The sequence below is a fragment of the Lutjanus erythropterus genome, chromosome 17, assembly GCF_056507025.1.
Source record: "Lutjanus erythropterus isolate fLutEry1 chromosome 17, fLutEry1.hap2, whole genome shotgun sequence".
Taxonomy (NCBI): Eukaryota; Metazoa; Chordata; class Actinopteri; order Lutjaniformes; family Lutjanidae; genus Lutjanus; species Lutjanus erythropterus.
In genome coordinates, this window is record NC_139333.1 from 20,580,854 (window position 1) to 20,598,549 (window position 17,696).

General features: G+C 39.8%; 1 protein-coding gene across 1 annotated transcript in view; it reads right to left on the reverse strand.

Annotated features, from left to right (window-relative positions):
- The window catches only part of chst15b (carbohydrate (N-acetylgalactosamine 4-sulfate 6-O) sulfotransferase 15b), a 54,570-nt gene extending 41,027 nt beyond the window's left edge, over positions 1-13,543 (reverse strand). The window contains exon 1 of the mRNA XM_084741205.1: positions 13,229-13,543. The gene's annotated coding sequence lies outside the window, so the exon portion shown is untranslated. The remainder of the gene's footprint in view (positions 1-13,228) is intronic.
- Between the last annotated feature and the right edge of the window lie 4,153 nt (positions 13,544-17,696).

The window sequence follows — 17,696 nt, forward strand, 5'->3', positions numbered from 1 at the left end:
CCTCTCTCTCTCACAGAAAAGGATCACTTGCACTGTAATTTGAGGGTGAGGTTTAGCATAAATCAGAATAATACATCTATCCTATTCAGTATGCTTTTGAAGTAGGTTGTAGCAAAGAAAAACAGCAGTCTACCTGCAGAGGTTGGAAGTAACAAGTGCAAATACTTTACTTTACTTTTTCTTTACTCCCTATATTTGATCACAAATATCTGTATGTTCTTTACATTTCTTTATATTTTAAAAACAGGCTCGTTAGTGAGGTTTTAATGCATTTTAGGGAAATTATTGATTGCTTTTATTTTGCAACCCATTGCATCACCTTCCCTGCATCAAAACTGACTTCAGCCTAAATGGATGGGCCAATTACACATCACGATTCATTGGTGTATTAATCAATGCATATCATACATGACAAATGTAAGAAGAAGAAAAAGACATAACAAAGTGTAAATGACGTAACAAGATGAAAACAACATACCAAGATGTGACGAGATGAAAACAAGATAAAAAGACGAATATGATGTAACATGACAAAAAACAACCTGAAAGTTGTAAGGAGATGAAAAATGAAAGACATAACAAGACAAAAACGGCATAACAAGATGTAACAAGCAGGAAACAACATAAAAGACCTAACAACCCAAAACAAATGCAGCCCTACAGATGCATCTGACGCTCCAAGCTGGACATTTCAAGCCAAAAAATGATGTAACGAGATGAAAAACATCGTAACAAGGCAAAAAAAAATGTCGAAAATGTCGTGACAAGTTGAAACGTAAAAGACGTAACAACATGAAAACAACAAAAGATGTAATGAGAAGAGAACGATATAAAAGATCTAACAAAACAAAAAAGACATAACAAGCTGAAAAAATGCAAACAGGTGCATCTGACACTCCTGCTGGACATGTCAAGCTAAAAAATGACGTAACAAAACAAAAACATCATAACAATGCAAAAACTGTTGTAACAAGATGAAAGGAACATAACAAGACATAATGAGAACAACATAAAAGACCTAACAAGAAAAAAAAGGTGTAACAAGCTGAAAAATTCTCTAAAAGATGGAACAAGACGAAAACGACGTGATGAGAGAAAACAGCCAGAGAGGTTAGACTCAACCATGGAGAAAAGGTGTGATTCATTTAGCTTTGCACAGAAACAGCCAGTAGAAAAGTCCTTCAGAGGGCTACTTTCTACTTTTATACTTTGAGTATATTTCAGTGCCTGTACTTTTTGAATCAGTACTTCTACTTTTCACACTGTTTACCTTTTTTTTTTTTACAGAACTATCTGTACTTCCATTTGAGTAAAGAATGTGTGTACTTTTGCCACCTCTGTCTACCTGCTTGGCCATGTCTTGATAAATTGAGGGAGGGGGAGAGATGCTCTTACTACAACAGCACATCTATCTTGCAGAGTGTAAAGAATTTCCCCGGTTCGCCAAAGGTTCATACTGGCAGCAGGCTGCCTGCACAGATATGAAACTCCAGCTCCAAATTAACTTGGCAGGGATAATCCCACAAAATGATAGCTGCAGCGATGAAAATAACATTTGTACAAATTCCTTGTGACCCGGGCCAGGTCGGAGTGTGTCTCCTCCTCGCTGCCAAGAAGCCTGAAAAATGCAAACAGCCCTGCAGGTGCGTCTGACGCTCCTGCTGGACATTTCGAGGCTGTCTGGTAAACGGAACTCGATGTTGACCTTTGAACTCCAGCAGACGTGCAGCGAGGTGGCGAGTGCGTGCAAGTTTTTTTTTTTTTGTTTACGAGTCTGAGAGAGTTAAGACGCCGCCTCTCGCTTTGGTTAAATGAGCCCCGTGGCTGCCGCTGCTGCTGCTGCTTGCACTCACAATCACCACCTAAACCATACATTCGGCTACACTGCTTGGAAGACGGTGTAAACAGAAATTGAAAAAAAAAAGGCCCACAGTGCGGTGAGAAATGTCTGTGGTATTGAAAGGTTTCACAGTTGCTCATTTAAAAGGAGTAGCCGGAGGTAATTGGAAAATGAACACACCTCTCCCCAGTGCTGTACATTGTCAAGGTCCCCACAGGTCTGTGTTGAGGCCCATTAGAGTGACATCTGGAAGATAGATACTGTCTACACACACACACACACACACACACAACCACTAATACTGGGGCTTTCTGCTAACCTAAGGGATTCCATGGCAACACATGAAAGCATCCATGACCCAGTGGCTGCCTAAATATAGATTTTAAAAGTCATGTGTGAGAAAACAGAATCATGATTTTTTTTTTTTGTTTCTCTCTGTAAATGTATCAGTGTTTAATTAAAATGTGTGAAAGCTGGAGGAAAAAAATCTATAATACAGAAATCTGGATGCACAACCTCCCTGTAATTTAATTATTTCTTTTGATTTAAACTTAACTTGGGAGCACTTTGGTGCTAATTTGCCTTTTCTCCCCGTTTTTCCTTCTTTCTTGCCCTCACTTACCAGCATGCCTTAAACTATGAAATAAATTGTTTTCCAAAACCGTCATTACAAAACCTATTCCTATGAGCATTTCTGGCCTGCCACCAACTGAAACTACTTGATTAAGGTTAAAGAAAGCTCAGGGTCATGGTTGAAAGAAATTAGCGTTGACTGTTGGTCGGAAAGGGCACATGAGCTTTGTATGTCCGACTGTCCATCCTCATCCCTAATCATGTTCTGTGTTTTGGAACATTAAGAAGGTTGGTGGTTTGATTTCCAGCAGTCTGCATATCGAAGTGTCCTTGAGCAAGATACTGAACAACCATTAGTGCGTAAATGCGTGAATGTGACATGTAGCTGTAAAGTGCTTTGAGTGGCTGATAGACTGCAAAAGCGATGTATAAAATGCAGTCCATTTATCATTTAATTAAAGTTCCCACAATGCTTTGGGATTTGTAAACAGGAAATACAATTAGCTAGCTGTAGAGGACCATTTGGCGTCCCATTAAAGGAATGCTGAATTAGCTCTTAGTAGTTCCTGTTTGCAGTGTACCATAAATGTACAAACAACTATTAGTGGATTACTTTTGTTCTTGTAGAAACCTTAAAAACACGATGATTCTCAGGCAAATTCGGAGCAAATTCAGTCTTTTTTTTTCTAGAACTTCTTAATGGATTTATGGTTAATTCATTAAGGACATCAGAGGTAATGATATCCTCAAAAAGTGCAAGTCACACTGAATCTAAAACACATAGTGTATGTCCGAGTGATTAGATTTGACTGAGTAAAGGTACCCATTAATTATCAGTGGTAAAACCGCTCTGCACTGGCTGTGCCACCGTTTTCCTATGGGGAGAGTGGTGGCACCTAACTAGGAAGAAGCACTATCTTTGGCATAGTGCTCTGCTGGGAATGGCCACCGAGCGCTACGCTCAAAGTTCAAATTATTTAAACTTTGTCCCGATGAGGTAACAGCTGTATGTGACATATCCAGAGGTGACCCGGGGGAGGTAGAAAGTAATGGAAGCTAAACTCAAATTCCTTGTTTCGCCAAACTCTGCAACACAACACTAAAAACAGACCCTTATCCTGCAGGAAAAGCAATGCATGGTGAAATGTCAACAGTCCGGTGGGGCTACCAAATTTGTGAATAACCTTGTAGTTTATTAACTTAGCTAAGCTAACTTTAGCATAGTTGTTTGTGTGCGTAAACTACGTCAAGCAGACACGATGTATACCTGCGCTGCACTTTGCCTCAGGGAGTCTCTGCGCCCGACCTCGCAGTGAACAAAGAGCAAATTTCTTATCATCTGATGGCAGCTTTATGACTCCGAGGAGCACAAATTTTAATGGAAATTGCGGCAACCGGGCATGAAGCGTTTTTAACTACCCTAATCGCCTTTTCACCTCACGCTTCTAGAAAATTCAGCTGAAAACCAAGATCAGCCTTGAGCCTTAACCATACATTAACTATTTTAATGCTAATAATGAAGAGATAAGACCATGTGATGTATTCAGTAAACTAGGATATTTACATAATTGTAAACACACAATTTTCTCTGCATAAGTAATGTTATCCCCACACCATACAGCCCCCATAAATCAAACCACGAGCTGCAAAAGGGGGTTGTTCTCATTTGCCAGACTTCATCTATACAGCACAACTGGGTACAGATGGTGAGGGAAATAAAAGCCAGTTTAGTTTCCCATGCGTCATTAATACAAGCAATGACCCCCAACTTGGCAGCAGCACATAGGAACTCTGAGATGCCAGATTTACCTTCTTACTCAGCACCTCAAAGTCCCAGTACGACGTGCACATTATGCACGGTGTCTCACTTCGTTGCAGGAAAGCGTCCTACAGATTCAGATATGTAAATAAAAAGTTGCACGCTTTTTGAAAACATGTTGGCTCTGATGTGTGAGCTGTTGTTTTTATGTTGTGTTCTCACATCATGTTGCAATTATGCCTCATATACAGTAAGATTTTCTTTTACTTGACAATACATATGGCAGCTTATAAACAATATTTTCATCTTTTTAATTGTAATTTCACATAGAGAGACAAATCACAGGTGAAAGTCTCAATGTGGAGCTGAAAATTCAGCATCTTAAAACCAATGTAGCATGTGTGGTTTGAATTAACAGGCAGATTTTTACGTGTGACATTTTTAAAAGGAGGTATCTGACTTATAAATGCCTCAAGTGCTGCATGTAATGATCGTAAGGCCAGTTAAAATGACTCTTAAACAGACTGTGACAAAATTGACCACTACCGCAAAGACAATGAAGCATGCAAGATGCGCCACGCGTCCCCGTGTTTACTAGAGCCAATAACACTGGAGAAAAACCTCCATGCAAGTCATTCAAGAGATAAAGCAGATTAATGTCTGTCAGCGTGTTAGCTTAATCACTGGAAGCCCATCAGTCATGATGACAAATAGCCTCGGACCGCAGCTTCAGACAGACAGCATCTTCCAGAGTGGTTGCTCCTCCACGGCCACATAAATCCTGTCCGGTGATCCACTGCTCTCATCAGGAATACATAACATAACTTCATTGGAGGATCCATCCATCACGGGCCCCTGCATGCAGCATTATTTCGAGCGCAGCTGGAAAGCAGCCGGATGCCGTCTCCAGTACAGATCATTCAGTCTAAAACTGGAGCCTGCTGTCACTTAGATGCGAGCTCACAAAAACACCAGTCTGTCTATGAAACATTTATGCAACAAAGGGTTACTGGCGACAGGCGTGAAGCTAAAGATGGCATCTTTAAGAGCTGACATGTTTTGATAGGCTGCTGAATGGCCTAGGACTCGAGCTTTTAAATAGACACAGTGAACAAAACAGTATCTGACAGTCGGTTTGTTTATGTTGTTGCACTAACTCCATCTGCATACTGATGAAGTAGATGTATCCGCTATGACAGTTTTTCTATTAACCGTTTAGTCTCTAAAAAAAAAAAAGAAAAATGCTCATCACAATTTCCCAAAGCCCAAGGTGACTTCTTAAAATTGCTTGTTTTGTCCAATCAACTGTCTAAAACTCTAAAATGTTCAATTTACAGTGAAAAAGCAAATCCTCACATTAGACAAGCTGGAACCACCAAATATAGAGCATTTTTGGTTTTTAAAGTACTTCGAGGGCATAATTGGTTATCAAAAATGTTCTAAATTTTTTTTTTTTTTTTTTTTGTTATTTGACTAATATTTCAGCACTAACCAGTAACGTACTGAAGGACTACAGAGACCATACATGAGAGCAGGTATACATCACTTCCCAGTTATCAGAATGACGCTGACCCCTTTTGGGTGAAAACAAGTGCTGTAAAAGTGCCGGCACTAAACTGAAAAAAAAAAACAAGTGGCACGGTGCCTAAAAGCTGCTGCATTGCATTTTGCATGTCAAACAGTAAAAAAAAAAACAGTTTACAAGATGATGAAAATGGTAAATTGCGGGACCCGAGCCAGTCAATACGTGTTCGTCTGCAGCAAACACTTTATCACAGGTTAGGTAATGATGTTACTGAGTAAATGACGTGTGACGATTGTGCCTGTAGATCGAAACAAATCAGAAAAGACTCTTACTGAGACTCTACTTTTCCTTTTATATTGATGCTGATTGATCAGCATCAATATAACAATTGTTTTCCTGACTGGCCATAGGATTTGTGCTTATATATAATGAAAAAGCAATATGGTACATAAAATTGCCACATTAAAATTAAAATTAAAAGTGCTTTCAAGGATTTCCGGCACCCATGCAAATTCTGAATTTGTGAACATACGTTTTAGAATCAAAATGTGGTGGGTAAGAAGAAGAAATGTACTGGGGAAGGCCAACTGTGTTAATGTTCCCTGCACACATATGGGTTGAGGGCCCATATGGTCAGTCTGTGTGCCCCCGTGCCCCAGAGGAGGCCTATTGAGCAGCACACAGCGGCCCCTGATGTACACTTGACACTAAGCTCCCTGCAGCAGTGACTGAAATAAAAGACCCCTAAAAAGCGAGGTCAAATGCTTCATTTGAGAAACACAGAGCGCCGCTTCAGGCTCTCAGACTGAAAAAGGAGACGTATCCCAAAGAACAGGAGGGAAAAAAAAAAGAGGTGTCAGAGTTATCAGAGCAGGGCCAGAATGTGTGAGTCAATGGGAAAACGCAGGCACGCGGGGTATCTAAAGGACTTGGTCGGAGGTTGTTGGGATGAGACACTGAGGCTCTGGGACGGTCAGTTGTCCCGTCTGGTGCAAAATGTCCCAGACAAGCTTGTGTTCTCACAAAAGACAAAGTGGAACAAGCGGAAGCTGGCAGCGAGTCAGGCCAGGCAGCACAATTATCATTGCCTTTGATTTCTAGTTAAAGTTGATGAATCACAACACAGCCGGGGCCTTGACAATCTATTAATCTATCTCCAAATATGCGCATTCATGAAGATTTACGGATGGCAATAAAGACGCCGCTCTCCTTTTTGAAAATGAAAACTGTGTGAATAAACAAGAGTGGCAGTGTGTTGACTCTGTGTGACACTAAATGCAGGATGGCTGAACAATTCACATAAAAGTCTTCATTTGGACCCAATTGTCTGGGCTAATAAAAGCTGCTCCGCTGCACACAGATTCACTGTGCATGTTGTTGCAAATTACACAAAGACAATCCTGTACCAACATGGGAACAAATGATTTTAAAAAACTGCTTTAAAGGAACACTTTTTTCCATCTTCTGACTCATGCTAATCCAGTCTGTGGTTCCACATTTCTACAAACATGAGGATTATGTTTTATCACTGTCAGCGTCTAATGACCTTAAAGGGATTGTTCGGATTAGATGGCGGTCAGCACGCCCCCAGTTTGAGGAAGCAGAGAGGAGCACCAGCATGAAAGCTAAGCAATGAACTGATGTGACAACAAAATGTATTTTAGCTACTAAAAACGTCCACCTTAAAAAATGGACATCAGTTTAAATGTGTGATATATTTCAAATATTTTCAATGCTTTATTTTGTCACCAGACGGCCTTTTATGATGGGAAACCACTGTTGCATAAACCAAATTTTGCCCTTTTCAAATCAACCAAACTCCATAGGCGAACCCAGTTATTTTACCTGTAAGAACGAGAGAGAGAGTTGTTGGTCTACTGCTGCCTCGATGTGTACGTTTTTTTTGTGTTATTGTGAGACTTTGGTGAATCTGAACTAAACTTTTAAAACACCACAGGCACACAATAACACAAACAAACTAACAGATAGAGGCAGTGGAAACGCAGCAACTCCTCTGTTCTGTGTGGTAAAATAATTGATATCATCTATGTAGTTTGGTTGGAGTGATATTTGGCTTATTTAACGGTGGTGTCAGAAAATGCTGCCTGACAGCAAAGTGGTGAAAATATGCTAAATATAGTTTACACTTAAAGTGATATTGATTTTTTTTTTAAGTGGCTAAACTGTGTTGTGTTGCTGACCACATCCACAGCAGTTAATTCCTTAGCTTCCATGCTGGGGCCCGTCTCTGCCTCTCCTGACTGGGGCCATGCCAGCCTGCATCTATACATTGACTATTGTTAAGTACATAACCCCACATCAAACAATCCAAACTATCCCTTTAAAATCCATGAATCTGAAAAGGGCACCAGTCCTGCACACGTTTGCTGCCAAATTCTCCCCAGTTTTCATGATGAAGTGTTCTTCAAAAGGCCATTTGAACCGAGTTCCTTGAGATTCCCTCAGCCATTTCAATTGAACTCCCCTCCCTGGAGAAATCTCCACCAAAGATTTCAATAACAAAGGAATCATTGTCTTTATTGCAATAATTAAGAGTCTACGGGTGTTTTTTTACTAAAAGAAGCATTATCACTGAAATCTTTAATGAAAAATTCCTCCTAAGAGCTGCACTTCCTGCTGTGATGACATTTATATGTAATCAAAGTCTGGTTGAAAGCATGAAACATCTTGCTTTCTCATAATTGATAAGGACTTATGACATAAACATTGTTCACTCATAGTTCTGTCTCTTTGCACAAAGCCCTGCTTCACATGCAGATTAGACAACGCGTGGCAGCGTGATTCATTGTTTATTTACTTTAAGTTCCTCTAAATGAATACTTCATCAACCACACAACAAAGAACGAAGTTAACGCTGCATCTAAATCAACGACGATCAGCCAGAAATATTATAGCTCAACTTATCCCGGACAGAGTAATTCATCAAAGTGCTTCAAGTCACTCCATGGAAATCTGTGGCGGTGGGAGAGATGAAATGAGCTCCAACAAAACGGAGTGGCTGCTAGAGGCCACGCGCGCTACACCCTGTCGTGGCATTTAAATCATTCTAATCATCCATCCCACTCGCTGTATAATAATATATTGCAGCGAGAAAGAGATTCCCCGCCACATTTACTACGCCTACGTCTCCGCTTCCCACACAGACTCTGTGTCAACTTGTAAGCACACTGCCACACACTCCTGATACAGCACACACACACACACACACACACACACACACACACACACACAGTGTATGTGTCTAGCCATGCCATGTTATCATTATACATGCATCGCTATGAAATGAAATGAGCTCTGAAACTGTGAGTGATTTTCACGTCTGCAAGTAATAATTATTTTCATAGTTTCTGGATTAAGTGCTTGTGAGTTTAGCCTAAAATAAAACATGATAAAAATGTGAAAAATGCCAAGCGCAAAGTTCGCACAGCCAAAGATTTATTGAAGTGGGCTTGTATGAGGTACTTTCCATAGTCAGTATATTATCTACAGTAGACACCGAAAAATGGGCGCACCAAAGAAAAAACCTATATCACTTTATCACTTGTGTTTGCTATATTTAGAATATTATTACCACTTAACCTTGCCATCAGACAGGCTTTTCCAACAGGAAACCATTGTTATATAAGCCAAATATCACCCTCTTCAAACAAACCAGACTCCATTTATGAAATCAGTCATTTTACCTCGCAGAACACCTCACGCAGTCTCACGGTTTGGAGAGAGCAATATTTAATGGTTGTTTCATGTTGGAGAAGGCTGGCTGATGTAAGGTCAAGCAGTGAAAATACAGGGCTCAATTATAAGGATCGCCCACTTGCACGGGGCAAATAAAAGGCAATGTCGGGATAGGAAATCTGCCAACTCACTTGCCCAACCGGGCATATGGTTTAAAAAAAAATAAAAAGAATTAAACTAAACTATTTAACCATTTTCATAGTTGATTAATTTTCATGCAAAATGGCAGAAAATGTTTTCCACCTCTCATATATAAAAATGTCCTATTTTCCTCCTTAACTGTCATATTAAAGTGATTATTTTGGGGTTTTAATCTGACAAAACTAGACATACAAAGACATCACCTTGAACTGTGAAAAACCGGGATGGGCATTTTTAACTACTTTCAGACATTTTATAGAGGTTGCCGCCCGAGATTAAATATGACAATTAACTTCAGACTTTGTTGTTGTTTATTAATTGTATCAAGTAAAAATTGACTTCAGGCAGGTAGATGTATGACCCACATTAACATTGAACCCTGAAATACTCTAAATATAGCTTACACCTAAACTGATGTTGATTTTTTTTCTAGGTGCACTTTTTTTTTAGGTCCACAGCAGTACTTTGCTCAGCTTCCTACACATTTTTTCCTACACACTACTTCTACTGCTTCTTCTAGCCATCTACTGTAGCTAATACACCGACTATGAATAAGAGCCTCATACAACCCCACTTAAAAAAAAAATCTGAACTATCCCTTCAACAGTTCAAAACCCAAAAATGTTCCATTTTCAATGATACAAATCAGAGAAAAGTAGTAAATCACCATATTTCTAAAAAACTTGGGTTTTTTTGCTTGATAAAAGACTCAAGACATTTAAATTGATTAATTTTCTCTCATCCGACTAATCGATTATCTGCTCCAGCATTAGTGCTCTCCACAAAGTTCGGTCCTTTTCTCCCATGCGCTTAACTTTCTGTCTGAAACTCTTGTGGCTAATGTGCTGGCAAGCAGCTACCATGTGCCTAATTGAAAGCTCAAGTACAGTAATTAAAAACCCTTGTGTTACTCTGCACATTAACTTATTCAACTTGAAAGTAATGAGGGGGAGAGGGAGGAGGTTAAAATGATGTGATGCACCCTGAGGGGGCATGTCTTAACCATTAACCAAAACTCGTCAGGCCACACATGAATCCATATTGTAACGGCGTAGTGCGCTGGAGATGTTTATGTCTTCAGATGCATTTAAATGCAGCCGCGAGAACAGAATCTCTAAATGGTTAGAAGTCAATTAAGGATGCAGTGGTGTGAAGTTTTGGAAGTTTAATTAGCAGATACTTTGAAGGCACCTCAGATCCTGAACGAGACTTCATTACAGAAGCAATATGTAAAAACCTGGCGTTCAATGTTGGAGACGGAGCCATAGACAGTATATTAAATAGGCTGAAGCACTTTTGAACATACGCTTTATGATTGAAGCGAATTGTTTCCACCCTGTTTCCATCCTCTTCCCCGGACTCAAAGCTCTCGCAGGTTGCCTCTAGGTTGCAGGAACACTAAACCTGTGCACGGGCAAGACCAGCACAACATTATACTCCGACAATGACGAGCAACCACGAGTCTTACACTGTGAGTTGATCAGCTGTCAGTCGTCTGTCAGTGTAAAGCTAAGCCTGTTATCCTGAGAACAAAAGCCCACTGCTCTGAAAATACGCAATCTGAAGTTGGAGTTCAGTGACTTCCTGCCTTCTGCCCGCCAAACTCCATTAATATATTACTCAGTTTAACCATTAAAAACATCTGCTCCTTCTTAAATATTATTAATGATTTCTTACAACTCATTAACACATGCTTACTCATTTGGCAAACATTCAGCATCAATTTTGACTCTATGTAAAATGAATAAATGTGAAACATGCAAACACAGCATGAGAATTTCAGAAAACCTGCTCATTGTAGCGTGTTGTTGGAGAAGTGGTATTTCAACTTAGCATGTTTCCTTGATCTCTGGTGACAAATCGTGATCCTTTTATGATTTAATACCAGTAAAAATATAACTTATTTCTCTTTTAAGGTTGTCAGAAGTATGAGCACCACATAGGGGTGTCAAGGTTCTCAAATGTACAATTTGATTTTTCGATTTAACTTTTTTTTTCTTAGCACTGACAGACTATGAAGTCTTGATTTGTAAACATCAACAGATCATTAGTTTTATGTCCTGAGACCTGTCACTTACATTCTCAAATTCCTCCTTAAAAAGAATTAAATGGTGTTGAGCTGCACACGCCAGACACTGCAAGTAGGGAAGAAAAAAAAATACTGTGAGAATCGATCATTCAGCCTTTCAGTTCAATTTTTCAAGCCGAAAGCTAATTTTGATCGATTTTTTATTTAATATTGTTGTGTCACCCCTATTGTAAAGTAAATAAATAGAAAACAGGCAAACAAAAACAGACGTTCTAGACCAAAATGGTGGCTGCAGCGTTGTTGTCAGAGATGCCAGTATTTTAACTTCACATTCTTCCTTAAACGCTGATGAGCTATCATGGTTATTTTATTACTTAGCACGGTAAATATATTAAATATTTCACCTTACAGGTTGTTAAAAGCATTGGAGTGTTGATACATTTTTAATCCCATGTTTAAAACAATAAAAAATCTAAATTACTTACAGTATCAGAAGTACCAAACCTATTTTAAAAAAATTAATTTAAGACCTCAGTTCAGTCTGAAATTTGGCTCGCAGCATATAGCAAAACCAGACTGTTAAGTGTTTTTTTTTTTTTCTGCAAAAGCACTGATTGTAGATTGTTAATTACAAAAAATTATTTTGTGTTCCAAGGCCTTTTTTTTCTTTTTGCTGTTGTATTGAAAGAGGTATCATGCGTTGTATCAAAGTTTAAAATCCTCGTGTTGTGATGAACCCAGTCTTCATAACATCTGATGATCAGACCAGGAACTATAAGGTGCATCGCGTGTGTGCAGAATTTCAGCCAAAACTGATACCAAAAGCAAAATCAAGCGAAGCAGAACATTTCTCTCTGTCCTGTCCATCTGTCCAACATCCCCAGTCAGTGTCATGTTTGCCTCGCAGCAGCAGCAGCAGTATGTGGTCTGTTTGCTGTCTCAGGTATAGGACAAAGAGAAGAGAGGACCACTCCGTCCCTCCTGAGGCTTCCCCTGCTCCCATTGGTCAGCGGGAAATCCTTTTGTTTTGGCTCTCACGGTTGAAGAGCGTGCATCTCATGAATGGAAGACAAATATCCCCACACACACAACCACACAAAAATATGATTTAGTGCAGTTTGGACTAAAAACAACCCTGTAGAAGTGGCGGCGATGAGATTAGATTTCCCCGATTGTATTTAATGATTGATTGTAACCTCTCTGATATTCCTCCACGACCCGCTGTTGACTCTACAAGCAGCAGCTCTTTCTGCTCCTTAAAAACCGAGGAAAACTGAGTGAACTCTGGAGTTAGATTAGAATACATAGTGACCCATTCATTCTCTACGGGCAGCGGGCGCCGCTCCGCTGAAAGGAGCCCGTTATATCGGCGATGTCTCCGGTTTTATACAGCGCACACACACAGTCAGATCACCACAAAAAACAAACTTTTCCATTTCTGCAGCCGCTCGCCTCGCAGACACCGCCTGCGAACCGAGGGCATGAACTTCAGCGACGATTTCGCAACCCAAAAAAAACAGACAGAAAATAAGGAAACGAAAGCACTGACAGAAATCAAAACGCACACAGCAGAGAAATAACACTGTTAAATAAAAGAAAACCTACCATGAGTTTCTTCCTCTTGCAGCCTGCGGTGCTCACACGACCACCCGGATCAAACAACTTCTCGTCGCCGGCTCGTGTATTTCCATTCCGGCCACCGGTCACGAGATTAATGGCATTTATAAGTCCGCGGAATAATTTCTTTTTCCCCCTCTTTCTCTCTCTCTCTCTCTCTCCGCTGCCGGTTACATGTGAACAAGTTGTGGCGCGTCTGTGCGCTTGTGACAGCCTCTCTTTCTCTTCTGCGTCTCTCTCCGAGCTTCCGATGTGGACGGTGGGAGTCAGACTCTCTCTCTCTGTCTGTCTCTGTCTCTCTGTGGCGGGGTGGTAAAAGGGTGAGGGGTGACTGGGAGCAAAAAAGGGGGAGGGAGCAAGCAGGGGTCCCTTCATCAGAAGAGCTGTAGGACTGTAATCTCCGCACAAACGGGAAAGCTGCCTCTTATTAGAATTTCATAGGAATAAACATCATAAAACGGACGTTTAAAGGGTCAGTTCACACAAATATCATATTTTCTCACGAGGTTGTCAAACTTTTTCTCAGCAGAGTGTCAGAAAAATGTGAATCAGTGTTTCCCAGTGCCCAAGATGACATCCTTGAATGTCTTGTTTTGACCACAATCCAAAGACATCCAGTTCACCGTCATAAGAAACCAGAAAATATTCCCATTTTAGAAGCTGGAATCAGAGACCAGCTGTGCCATTCAGCTATACACAACCGGGAGGGACATTTTTCTGTGAATTTGAGGTGGCGAAGGATGAATGCAGGGGAGCTGTGTTTGTGTCCTGTCCTGGGTGACTAGAATTAAGTCTAAAGAGAAATTATAAGTCAGTGTTAACAAAGATTTTAGACTTAGTTGACTTATTTACAGTTTTTAAATTATTGTTTTAAATTTGCAGTTGCAGTTTGGTTACGTTTAGGCAACAAAAGTACTTGGTTAGATTTAGGAAACAAAACGACTTAGGTTTAGTAAAATATGGTTTGTCTGTGCCATGTGGGTGTAAATAGTTAATGTGGCTATTGTGCAAGTAGCATCTTAACTATGGACACCTGGGTTCTTGCATCTGCCGTGCTAGCATGTATACTTGGGTGGAAATTCCCACATTGGCTATTCCACCCCTGGTGCAAATAGCCACATTAGCTATTTACACCCCGGGTACAAGTAGCATCATTGGCTACTAAATAGCCACATTGGCTATTTACACCCTGGGTCCAAATAGTGTTATTGCTACTGACACATGGGTCCTTGTCTCTGCTGTGTTAAGCTATATACACCCAGGTGTAGAAAGCCACACTGGCTGTTTCATCTGGGGTGCAAATAGCCAAATTAGCTACTCAACAACAGGTAGCATCTGCCAAAAAAAAGCTTAGATGAAAAGGATTTGCATTTGCAGCTTTCTTCCTCTGCTGACAGTTTTTAGAAGTCAACTCTTGCACTTAACATTGGAATACTGAATATAAAATGTGGTTTGATGAAAATTAAATTTACATTTTTTGTTTAACTTATTTTAATAAGATTCTTGGGTTTTATTTGCCCAGGATTTTAGACACCCATTTCAGACTTCTGATTCCATGCAAAGACATTGGAGGTAAATGGAATTTCATTTGTAGCACTCGCAGTAGGTCTGCTGAAAGATTGCACTAACAGAATTCAAAGGACGTCCCAGTGGCTATAGTGGTTGAGATGCATGCCATAAAGCTGCCAGCATTCCCAGTTGGATTCCTGCCAGGGACCTTTGTTGCATGTCATATCCATCTCCCGCTAATTAAATAACTATTCCTCCTAGACTGTTCCATTAGTAGAAAGTGCATGATCACATTTTTATTTTTTTCACTACATGCTTTAAACATACACTTTATATGCGCAGCAAAATAATATAACAATCACGACCTAACAACCCATATATAAGACGTGTTTATGGAGATGGTAGAAACTGTATAATATATTCATCAGTAAATCACTTAAAGACAGCTCTAATGCCATTAAAACTGTTTGATATGGATTATTTAGGGTAACGATACTGTTTCTGGAAAGACAAGTTATTCTTCACTCTTGAGAAATCTGGTGATAGTCTTTATTTTTAATGTTGAGAAAAAATGTAGGTACAGCAAAGCTTTGTACCCTATACCGTATAGCCTGACGTTCGCCTTCCCAGAAATGTAACTATATGTCACAGACCGCAGACCTCAACAACTATGATTGTTAGGTTTCCTCGCCCATGTCTCTCAGTGGCCAGACGAACACAAAAAATCATTCTCCTTCTGTCTTGATCAGTTCAATGGTCACACATACCTCCTCCTCCAATGTCTACTCACTTTTCTGCATTGCAGTAATTTCAGTAAAAGAAACTGTTGTTCAACATTTATTAACTCCAACTGCAACATGATCCAATTCTTTCAGCAAAGACACTTGATACAGTCTTATAGAAACCTCATGGCCAACTGGCATTTTGATGCTTAAATACTTGTAGAGCGACACAGAAACACCGGCGCACAAGTATAAATGCTCACAATGGTGCAGGCCACTTGTGTAGGTTATGACGCAGGCTCTGTGTAGAGCCTCTGCATACAAATACAAGTCAGCATTTATATACTTCCTCAGCCTGGGGGAGATTGTAGTTTAATTTTTTTAAAAAGTGTAACTAATTTCTTAAAACAGCTGGAAACTGCATAGCGAAGGTATGCGGCACAGAGGAATAAGGCTTTGGCTGCACAGGCAATATTGTTGGCAGAATTTTTTCTTTGTTGGTTTTGATCTTTTTGTAGGATTTGTTGACCATGAACCATGTGCATGGCTTAATATCTCTTTCAGTAAATAAGAAAATATGCCTTTTCTAAATTGGGTGAACTGATCCTTTAAGCTCACCTGTGCTATATATCTCTGCAGGAACTGAATAAATGCAAAACACTATAAAAACATTATTGCTGAGGTCTCTGTTGGGCCATCAGTGTATTATTGTGGTGCTCACTCCTCAGAGGGTGTAGAGGGGTTGGTTAAAGGGGGGGGGGGGTTAGTGGGGGAGGGGACGGAGACGGAGACCTCTGAGACAGCTGCTGCTCACTGGCTGGTTATTCAATCCATTAAGGCAAAGAAGGATTTATAGTAGGCTACATTATGTCTGTGTGTTTGATAGGTTTCCTTTGCTGTGCTTTAACCTTGTGGTGAGTCAGTGGTGTCTACAATATAACTGCCAGAGCTCAATATTAGAAAATTTAGACAATAACAAGGTGTTTGCCTCCCAGACAAAGAAATATAATAACAGAGTGCACTGCAATTACCAGGGAAAGCAAAAGGCAATAATTTGAGATTGATTTGAGAATGTGGGTGTTTATCCACTGGCGTCCCAGGAGCAGACAGAGACTATCTGCCTACCCCCAGCTCTTGTGTGATGAAGTCCAACAGGGAGACTTGTGGACCCAGAGACGTGGGAGATGATTCATCATGAGACATTCAGACAATAAATGAAAGCTTGACCATGGTGTAGCCGCATGCGGCCGCATTCCTGTCTGCAAAAGGTGGTTTTTACTACCAGTGTGCTCAGCTAGGAAAAATGTTATCTCCATCGTGTTTCAGTGATGCCATCATGGGTCTGTTGCTGAGTCAGTCATCATCATCATCATCACAAGTGTCATCATCATCAAACACAAGCATCATAATGGCTACCATTAAGCCTTCAGATGCCGTTTTCTAAATGCTAGTTTGAAACTGATGGAGGAAGTATTCAGATCCTTTTCATAAATACAAGTCCTAATGCCACAATTTTCCAAGTAAAAGTCCAGCATCTAAAATGTTGTTTTAGTAAAAACACTATAAAAAATTATAATCAGGAAAATGTATGTATTAAAAGTAGCTGTCTGTTACTGTTATATGTAAGGGATCATCTATAGTGAGTGGGTCATTATTGCAAAATAAACCCCTTGCACCATCCTGTGGGGTTTATTTTGCAATAATGACCCGATTTTTTACAATCATTGTTTTGTTTTGTTTTTTTCCTTTAAGTTAAAATGTTTCTGCTTTACTTCTTTAACAAACTAAAATAAAAGCAACCTAGAGACTGGCAAAAAATCAGCAGGAAAAATCTTTGGCAATGATTTTTTCATTTATGCATGTACAACTGCAAAACAAAAACAATGCAGCAGTCAGTAGCTCCCCTTTTATAAAGTAAAATAAAATTAATAAAAACAAAATAATTGACCATGTAATGTTGTCACAATATCACAATGTTTGACATATTGTTACATTACACACAACTAAAGGTGTCAGATAAATGTAGTGGAGTACAAGTAGAAAATTAAACAAGATGAAAATACTCAAGTTCAGTTTTATGGTATTTTATTTAAGTACAGTACTTGAGTAAATGTACGTAGTTACAAGCCCCCACCGTGCATTATTGCCAGTATATGTGTCTGATTTTATTACAATAAACAACATCTCATCTTCTCACAATATGAATTTTTGTGTCCGCCTGCTGT